The sequence below is a fragment of the Fukomys damarensis genome, unplaced genomic scaffold (genome assembly GCF_012274545.1).
Source record: "Fukomys damarensis isolate Sample0158 unplaced genomic scaffold, DMR_v1.0_HiC HiC_scaffold_1, whole genome shotgun sequence".
Classification (NCBI taxonomy): domain Eukaryota; kingdom Metazoa; phylum Chordata; class Mammalia; order Rodentia; family Bathyergidae; genus Fukomys; species Fukomys damarensis.
Window position 1 is genome coordinate 24,934,568 of NW_022900913.1, and position 10,936 is coordinate 24,945,503.

At 35.3% G+C, this 10,936-nt stretch overlaps 1 protein-coding gene across 3 annotated transcripts in view; it reads right to left on the bottom strand.

Moving 5' to 3' along the window:
• Positions 1-10,936, bottom strand: part of Zfr (zinc finger RNA binding protein) — a 78,010-nt gene that overhangs the window by 66,721 nt on the left and 353 nt on the right. The gene's annotated exons all lie outside the window — the stretch shown is intronic.

The following is a 10,936-nucleotide window of genomic DNA, read 5'->3' on the forward strand; positions in this document are numbered from 1 at the left end:
TTTGTACAGGTGTCTGATGATCCTCAGAGGTCTACTTTAGGCAGGCAGCAGGTCTTCAAACTACTCTTGCTCTGTGAGGTAAGGAACATTAAGTACAGAATATGAATCATCAATGTACTGCTTCCTTCAAGAGAATTTTGCAACTAAAAAAAAAAAGTGAGCTAAATTAAACAATGCTTAGTAATGCAGTTGATTTGCACACTTCTATAAATAACTTTCACAGGCTAGTAACAAAAGAGCTTTCTACCATCTTTAGGAGAAAACTGTAAGGAAATTTTCTATCTCAGCTTTGGCTAGGGGTAATCAGAAGTCTCCTTTAACCACAAAAGAGCCCTTATGTAGGTGTGGGCTGTGAGATATTTATGTGACCAGGATTTACACCGCGAAGCTTAATACAAGTCTAGGCTGACAGTGCTTACAGGTGGCACAAAATATGTATTTATCCCTAAATGATGCAAATAATGTTCCAACAGGAAATCTTGATTAAAAAACAAAACTCCACTTTCAATCTCTGGTACCAAAAAACAAAACAAAACAAAACAAAACAACAACAAAACTCAACAAACACCATGAGGAAACAAGCTAATGTAAGTGTGCAGAATAAAACAAATTTTTGAAAGAAATACAGATATTATAGAATTATTTGGTATAAAAGATCAGTAAATTTAAAGAGACTAAGGTCTGGGGAAAAATAGATAAAAATAATTAGATGAACTTATAAAAGAATGATGCAGAACTTCCAAAAATGAAACAGCACAGAAAAATATGTAACTTGAACTCAAGTGATTAGACAACATAAATGGCAAAAAATTAGTGAACTAGAAAACACCTGTAAAATTACCAAGAATGCAGAGTTCATGAAAAACACTAAAGAAATTAAAAACTTGGAGGTTACAAAAAAGTGTCAAAACCACTAGGCATTCTAAGTGGAGAAAAATAGGAGAACTGTCTAAAAACAAAGAGATTCTCCCAAAATAATGAAAGTTAAACTTTAGACTTGGGAATCCCAACAAACCCCTACTAGGACTGACTAAAATAGAATTCATACTAATACACATTTAAGTGGAAAATAGTAAACAAAGATGAAGAGAAACTCTTGTAGGCAGCCAGAGGAAAAATTTGCCTATGGTGACTAACATCTATTCAAGCATGAAGGCAAGATAAATATATTGTGATATAAAGGAAACAAACAAAAACAAAAACCCAGTTACTCTTATACTTACACTAGTGGAAATTCTGAAAGATTTACTCTAGGAAGGATGAAAATAATTTCAAAATGAATGAATATTAAGCAAAAATAGCAATAAATATGAAGATAAATTTACATAATCATTGGCTAAAACAACTTCAACAGCAATTGGCTGTGGGGTTAAATTTAAACGATATAAAATATATATACACACACAAAAATTTATATAACTATAAAAATCTAATATATAAAAAATAAGTAAAACAGCCCACCCCAAAAGGTCTGGGAATTTAGCTGCGTGGTTCTGCTGCCCGCCTCACAAGCAGAAGATCCTAAGTGTGATCCCAGGTACCAAAAAAACAAACAAACAAACAAAAAACCCCCAAAATACAACAGCCCTTAAATTTCTACATGAGGTTCCTGTAACTAAGTGTAAATCATGAGAACTACAAACAAACAAACAAAAAACAAAACAAAAACTCCCCCAACACAAAAAACTTCTGGGTACAATAAAAGCTGATAAATACCAAAAATTAATTCAAAGTGCTCTGTAACCAAAAATTAATCCAAAGTACTCTGGTTCAAGGGGGGAAAAAAAAATCCACTTCTCAAACATACTAACCCTGCTCCAGGGAACAATATGAATATTCACACTAAGAACAAAGAATTAAAAATAGCCAATTCACTTTTAATTTTCTTTTGGAGACAACACTCACAGGCTGGCCTTGAACTCCTGCCTTTGGTCTCCTGGATACTGGGATTACAGGGGTGCATTACTACCCCCAGTGGTTTTTAACCAAAATTTTTACAAATTTAAGAATATTTTCAGAAGTGTTTGGATCTCATGTGATTAGGGAAATACCACAAAAGAGAAGCTAGAGTAACTGAATATTCTGATGGTAACCAGATGAAAGGTACTATAACTAAATTTAAATTTTATAAAGATCATTATAATAAAAATAGTGTAGTTGGGCAGGCTTGGGGAAATAAAAGATGCTATAAAGCCATCTTCATAAATAACGGCTTTTTCTGCCCTGATTTAAATTCCTATTGTTTAAAAGGCTTCTTTACTGTTTTGCTTAGCAAAACATATTCTATGTCTTCAACTCTATTTTCAAGAATATTCTTTGCCAGTTATTTCTTTTTTCCCTGGCCTTACCTTAAACACTGATGCTCCTCAAGTTTGTAACACAACTTTTTTTTCTTTCATTGATTCAAAATGTGATTACTAAATGCTTGATATATTAAGCACCACTGTGCTTTCACTCACATTCAACAGTTAGTAGTGGATTCCCACCCAACCCAACCCATATGGATGATGTCTAGGATTACATTGCCAGCCCTTATGCCTTTCTGAGCCCCCTTTCCAAGTACCTACTGGAATAGTGGCTTACATCCATGCAAAAGTATGTCAGTTATTGTTCTGAGCACTTTACATATAACACCGAATCCTCAAAACAATACAATGAAAGAATGTAGAGGCCTCTGGACATGCTGATCCTGTGCTATTTAATTTGGGTGTAGGTTTACACAGGTATGCTTAGTTTAACAAGCTATCTTGCTACTATATGTACAGCATTCTTTTTATACAAATAAAAATGTTTTAAAACCTCAATACCATAAGGTAAGGATATGATTTCCAATTTACAAAGAAATTATAATACCAGAAAACTATCAGTCCAAAGTCACAAGGCAGGTAAGAAACCAGACACAGATCAAGTAGTCTGTTTTCAGAGCCCATCTAGTTTCAAACATAAGCAATTCACACATTCCTGTTTGGCTCAGAATACTTCACCTAAAATGACATTTGATTTTCAGAATGAAAGACCATGACCTCTATCTCAAACTTCATAGTCACATTTTCTAATTTCCCATTTAAGTATTTCATTAAAACTCATTATCATGAATTAAAGAAAAAATATGAGAAAATGAAAAAATGGAAATAAAGTGTTTGTAAATGAGGAGGGGAGGAGGGGGTGAAGGGAGGGCAGGGACAAGGGGAAAAAATGAGAACCAAGACCTGTCATGTAAAGGTACAAAATAATGAATGTAACTGTACTGTATACCTAAAATGTACCAATAAACTCAGTTAAAAAAAAAAAACAAAACAACTACTCATTATCATGGCGTAGTTACTTCTACATATATTTGTTCCCACCCTTTTGCCCTCATGCCCTACAAGGATACACTCCTTGAGAGGATACAAATTATACACATTCATAAAACAGGTGAGTTACTCCCTCTTTTTTCTCCCATGCTGGGAATCAAACCCAGGGTTTGATGCATGTCAGGCAAGCACTCTAACACTGGACTACCCTCAGCCTTACAGATGTCTTTTAATATACAGAGTATACAAAACACCCCCGCCCAAATTCAGTATTCTACTTATTTGGTGATTGTATGAATTACGAACTGTGTTGCACATGACTTTTATGAAACATTAAGAAATGCCACAATCAGAAAAATGTATGCTAATCCTATATGGTGATAAAACGTTGTCAAGAACAATTTATGGACAAGTACAGAAACTCATCTTAAGATGAGTTTAATTCTAACACACTTTGTCAAGTACTACATTTTTATTTTTGACCACTTCATTTATCCCACCTGATACTTGGGCAGTGCACTATGTAGCCAGGCTGGCTTTGAACTCATGACAATCCTCCCGCTTCAGTCTTTGGAGTGCTGAGATTACAGATGTGGGTCACCACCTTCTGGCTTTCACACTTTACTTAGAATGAATCTGCCTCTGATGTTTGTTTCTAGTGAAATCTAATAGTAACTCCTTGTTATTTTCTTTTACTGATTTGTGTTTATTTTATTTGTGAAAATAACCTTTAATTCTGTAGTACAATCTATGAAAACTCTTCATTGTTAAGTACATTAGATATAATTCTTATACTTCTCCATAACTCGATATTCTTTTTTTGGTACCAGGGATTGAACTCAGGACCTTGCGCACTTGCGAGGCAGACATGGTGCCATTGAGCTAAATCCCCTGCCTTCAAGTGGTATTCTTTTACAATAAAAAAAGGACATGTCTGGGATATTGAGATTATATAGGAAGGAAATGCCAAAAGATCTGCAAAAGAAACTGAAAAAGGGAGAAATGTTATCATATCAGAGATGAAAAGTCTGTGTAATTAAATGGAAAAACAAAAAAGGTTCTCCTTAACTATTCATAATACGGATATGACAGAACTTGAAAGAAGAAATGAAACAAAAAATTCTAATAGTGGTCAATGATTATAATTCTGTGGGTGGTGCTAAGAGGTGACCAACATTTAATCTATCCTGTAATCAAAAAATGAGGAAAATTATAAAATATTTATGCACCTCTGCCAAACATGAAACTCATTTGTTATTTACTCAAAACAAGAGGGTTCAAAAAATCATTATGATTTAGGTCTAATAGAGCAAATAATTGAAAAATATGGAAAGCAAAAGGCCAACCAAGATGTCCGTCATCAATATTTTCACTATTGTTTAGTGGTAGACATTTTACTGAAATTATACCACCCACAGGGGGAAAAAAAAAGAAAAAGAAAGGCTAACAAGACAGAGTAAAATGCTATTCAAAGAAATAAAATAATGCAAAAAGAATTCAGAATGAGACTAGATTATTGTCCAGATTGTAATGCTGCATTGTGTATTTAAAAAATGTACCACATATAAAAATGAATTTGATAAAATTGTCATTTTAATAATTCTTACTATAAAAATTAATGAAAAATATGCAATTTTTGGTAATCCTGTATTTAAATAATTGACTGGTTAAGTGGTAAAGACCAAGAATTGGCTTCTGGACTAAACTGATGTATCTGTACACCTTTACTTAAACAAAAACAAAAACAAAAACAAAAACAAAAAAGTCTATTTAAGCAATTGTATATTCTAATCCAGCAGTATAAAAAAAACTTTCCTTTCTTCACTATTAAAATGATTGAAATTTACCAATTAAAAGAACCCTTTAAAATATTTTACTGTGAGCCTATGTAGCTACATATTGAATACATAGCCAATAGCAATCATGGAGTTCTTTTTAAGCCCTTAACAGTAGTTATTATTCAAATCCATTCTTTGTAGGAAATCCTATAGCATTAGTCAGAATGCTTAGTGAAAACCAGGAGCTACTACAAGTTTACTTCAAGGCAAGTTAGGTAAGGAAGCAATCTCAGAGAGGTTAGACCAAGCAAGTGATGGAGCTGAGATTCAAATCCAAGTCTGACTACCAAAATTCATGCCCTTTTCATTATATATAGTACACAGGCAGTTTACAGAAATATACTCAAGCATACACTTCACAATCTGTGCTCTGGCCCACCTTAATCCTCCACCCCCCACCCAGTGCTGAAGACTGAACTCGCACATCAAGCATAATGAACAAGTGCCTATGACCAAACCACACCCCAGTCCTTTCAAATTATACTTAAGCACTCTGGAGGCTGAGGCACGAGGATTGCTGTGAGTTCGAGACCATCCTGGGCTACACAATGAGTTCCAGGTTAGTCTCAACCATGTAGTGAGACCCTGTCTCAAAAAGAAAAAAAAGGACATATACAGGAAACCTAAAAAGTACCAATAAACTTGATAAAAAAAAGACTTTGTTGTATTAAAAAAAAAAGAACATATACAGGAACATGCTAAGTATAACAGCAACTAGCCTTTCTTTCTTTCATTTATTCATTCATTCATTTATTTTTGGTACCTGGGGATCAAACTCAGGATGTTGCACTTGCGGGGCAGGCAGAGGCACCACTGAGCTAAATTCCCTGCCCTAGCAACTAGATTTTTGGAAAGAAAATTCTCATTACTTCAAACTCATTCATGCAATATGCATTCTAGGGTCTCTGATTCAACAATGAAGAGCAGACATAATTAGCTGCTGGAAAAAAATTTTTTTATACAGCCAGTAAATTTCCATTACCGTGGTTGGTTTCAAAAACCTGTTCACCTGGTTTTTTCATCTCAGTTAGTGATTAATCTTTTTCTACTTTAGCTAGTGTTACTTTTATGCTTTCCTTCAAGACATAATATTCTTTACATTCAGATAAAAAGTATAAAAAAGGGGGGAAAAGTTTACTGGCTAATCAGTCTACCCAAGGCTAATTATTAGCCTTCCCAAGTTATCTTTTTTTTTTTTTGGTACCAGGGATCAAACTCAGGTCCTTGCACTTCCAAGTCAGGCGGCGCAACCAGAGCTAAATCCTGGGCCCCCTGCCCAAGTTATCGGAAGTGATATGAAGATACTTATCAGTTAGGAACACATGTTCTAAAGACATCTCAAAATCATTAGAGAAAACTTCTTTGGACAAGCAAATCCTTAATTTAAATATCCATCAACAGTTAAAATCTACTCCAGCGTTTATCATTAACATCTGCTAAGAACTAAGACTAAGAATAGAGGTAATTATTTTGCACATCTTTGAACTCCCTAAACTCAATATACACTAGATACAAAAATGGCAAAAAAGTTGCTAAATGATTATTCCAACTTTATTGATAGTAGAATAACATTCAGACATCAATGACAAGAGTTATATAGAAGACAAACCTACTTTAAGAATGAGCTAAAGATTTAGGCTATCCAAATAACAGATAAAAGGCTTTAATTAGGAAAAAATGAAGGAGTATCCCAGGATTTTTAAAAAGAATGAAGAGAAAATGGCTATTTAAAAACTCTTACAGAAACAAATTATGTACTCTTAATTTTGGAATATAGTAGAATTATTTTACAACTTTTTAAGGTGTACTTCTATATGCCAAATTCTCTTTGAAAGTAAGTACAATAAATTCTGCATGACTGTCAATGAAGAGTTTGATCCTTTGAAATATTTCCGATTGAGAATTATCTCTACATTCTTTGATAAAGTTCTTATTAATATTAAAGCAGTTCTTTTCTTAAGAACAAATTATAAAATACTTTTGGTTTAAATTCCCTTTGAAAATAAATACAATAAATTCTGCATCACTGTCAATAGAGTTTGACCCTGTGAAACTTTCCCCATTGAGAATTATCTTTTCACATTCTTTGATAAAGTCCTTATTAATGTTAAAATATTTCTTTTCCTAAGAACTAGAAAATACAATTAGTCTCCTGTGTTTAAAAGAGTATCTTCTCAGCTGGCACACTGGCACATAATTGTAATCCCGGCACTTAGGAGGCCCAGGCAGGATTGTTGGAAGTTCGAGGCCAGGTTGGGCAACAGTGAGTTCAAGGCCAGCCTGAACTACACAGCAAAGCCCTGTCTTAAAAAAAACACACACCTTCTCAATTCAAAAAGGTACTTCACTCAAGGTTACCTATCCAACCAAGTTCTTGTTCGGCCAGAACACTCTCCTTGCATTTTTACCATGCCTGCGATCTGCTTTGTCCTGTGTATTCAAAAATTTACATCGTATCAGCAACAATCACATAACAAACACTCAAAACAATTTTTTTCCTAAATGGGAGAAAAAAAAAATCCATGAAAGAAAAAGATTGCATTTGTAAAAGTGGCAAATGGCCTTGTAGTGGCCTTGCCTTTAAAAAACACATTGTCAGGAAGAAAAACAGCAGATGAGACTTGTAGCATATACTGAGGAAATGCTTATCACAAAAATGTTTAATAAAAATTAACAGAAATGAAAAAAATCTAAATAAGTTAAGAGTAGTAGAACTTTTAAAGATCTCAAAAAATGTGACCTTTACTATATCATTATGAATAACTGATATATATTAAGGAGCCAGGGCTAGAGGTTTGCTCAGTAGCAGAGTACTTACCTAGCATGCATTAAGCTCTGGGTTCCAATCCCCAGCATGGGTAGGGGTATGTGGGGTGGTCCCAGTAGTCTTAGCACTCTGCAGCCAAGGTAGGAGGATTCCAAATTGGGACCTAGCCTGGGCAACTTAGTAACTGTCTCAAAATAACTACAAAAGGGGCTGAGTATGCAGCTCATTGCCAAGGTCCTGGGTTCAATCTCCAGTATCACACAAAAAGGAAGTCTAAACAAATGTTATCAAACACTTTACCTAACTGTAACTAAGGAAGAGAACTGGTCAGGTGTGGTAGTGAAGGCCTGTAATCCCAGCAATCAGTAGGCTGAAGGAGAATGATGGCCATGAGTTCGAGGACAGCCTGAATCACATAGTGAGACCCTGTTACTCACCAACCAACCAGAACTGACTTAAATTTAAGATGCAGGATGCTTACTTTCAATTATTTGTATCTTATGACAGGTGAACAATGCATTCAAATCTTCCACACTAAATACTTAAGAACCCTAAGTTTGAGATTTTAAAAAAAAAACGGCAAACTACCCTTTTTGTCTTTCACCTTCAAAAATTTCACTGTAACTATTTCAGCTAAAACTGTCAATAATATCACTGCCATTTTTTGCATATGCTTCGGTTATTAATGTAACCAAAGCAGTGTTTTCCTTGGCCAAAGTAGTACCATTATTGGGCCTGGTTTCTTGTTCTTAAATGCAATCAACTTTCATGTACAATATTGTTTATTCATGAGGACCCTATTAGTTTTGGGTATATATACATAAATTAGTATCAAAAAACTAGTTCTCTCATTACAAACACACATTAACAATCAGTTCAGTAATCTTATTGTTACATTTACTGAAAATGACATTCAAGATCCCTAAAATATTAAGTATAAAAAATTTTTTTTTGTTTTTGTTTTTTGGTACCCGCGATCGAACTCGGGCCCTTGTGCTTGCAAGGCAGGCGGTGGAACCACTGAGCTAAATCCCTGGCCCCAAGTATAAAATCTTGTAACAGTTCCTTATTCTGGGATGAAACACATATGTCTCAATGTCTTTTTTATTTTTTATTAGCACAGTATCATCACCCGCCCCGCCATCAAGTATCTTTAAACCAACATTCCTCCCCTTTTTCTTTTTTGTTGCTTGAGATCAAATCAGGGCTTCAGGCATGCTGTGTAATCCTTCCCTTATTTCTAACTGTAAATATGCGCTTAGAAAAAATTTTTCAGAACTGCAACCTTAGGTACAATATTTCTGTAAATTTCCCACACTAAGATAAAACATACATGCATAAATATTTTACAAAAAAAATCATCTTTAAACTGTCATTTTCTCCCCTTATTTCTATCTATAGGCCTGCATTTAGAAATATTTCAAAACTGCAACAAAAAACAAACATGATTTTCTAGCAAGTAAGCAGCTAATAATTCAACTCTATCATTCAGCTGCTACAGATACTGTGTAAGAGGTAAGATACTGTGAAGAGAAAAATACTGTAAGAGAAGTAAAATTTTCAATGATTAAATACAGCCTTTTTTTTTAGAAAACATGCTACTTGCTTGCAATAGGCTCATAACACCAATGATTATCTCGTTTCCAAGAGAAAAATGGTTTAATTTTTGCAGAAATATTAATAACTTTAAAAGGTTTTATCAAAAGTGGCTGAAACTTTGTTGTTTAATTTTCACGACTTGTAAGCAACATTTGTTAATGTTTGAAAAGCCCCAAGATTTTGTTGTAAATGTCATTTCTATAGTTTTTTAATACAGGCCTCCAGAAATTTGTAAAATGCCACATTAGATGAAGGCATTTAACAATTAGTAAAGTGCCAACTTCATCAACATAACACACATTTATACATTTTAACATCTGTTAAAAATAACTGCTAAACATTGTATCATATTTTAATTGGCAGCATTTTCTTCAGTAGTACAGAGAGTAATGGCATTATCTTACAAATGGCATCTTAGGATACTCTAAAACAACTTCTCTCAGAATTACAAAGTTTCAGTCTAAAAACATTGGCGTCCCCACTATCTTTCAAATGAGGAAAAGGATAACTCAAATGTTATGCCAACATCACAAGATCAAGAACAAAAGAGATTGTTGTTACCCAAGTTTTCTGACTCCCAGTGGTGCCTTTTCCATTACACAAGCTGCCTAATGTAAATGTGTTTTTAAAAAAGACTTGGGTTTAACAAAAAGCAGATACACACACAGAAACATATAGCTCATTACTTTGCTTATGATATGAATTACGACTGTCTCTGACTCAAAAGTAACAGAAACATCCAGCGTTATGTGCTTTTGTCTCTGGTTAAAATGTATATAATAAACTACAGACAGTTTAGAATTGTCAGCTTCCCTTAAGGTAGACTCCATCCAATGCATTACAATGACTCAGTACAATCTTACTTGCATTTTTTTCCCCAGAGGGGAAAGACTCCAACAGCTATAAGAAGGCCATCTTACTCATTTTATTACTAGAAACTTCGCACATCTTTTTCTTGTTTTGTTTTGTTGGTACCGGGGCTCGAACTCAAGACCTTGCACTTGCGAGGCAGGCACGAAGCCGCTGAGCTAAATCCCGGGCCCACCTCGCACATCTTTTCCAGTCTAGCAACCACCCAATTTACAGGTGGTTGTCGCAAATTAACATCTCTCCTTGCAGGGAAAACTAAAGGAACCCGATGAATTCAGGGATGCCTGCACTTGGTTTGCAGGACTCTCGGGGAGGGCATTGGCACAGGACCAGGGAGAAGGTAGAGAGACGACGACACGTTATCATCTGGGCTCGGAGGGCTTAAGGCGGAGAGTGACGCGGGAGAGCAGTCAGCCGGGCGACTCGGCACTCCCTGCAAGATCCCCTTGCTCTACTCTCCATCCCCGGAGTCGCGGGGAGATCCGAGATCGGAGAGGTCGGGGGCCGCCCGGCAGAAGAGGGGATTTAGGGGTCCTGCCGGGCGGCGGCGGCTGGCGGCTCGGCTC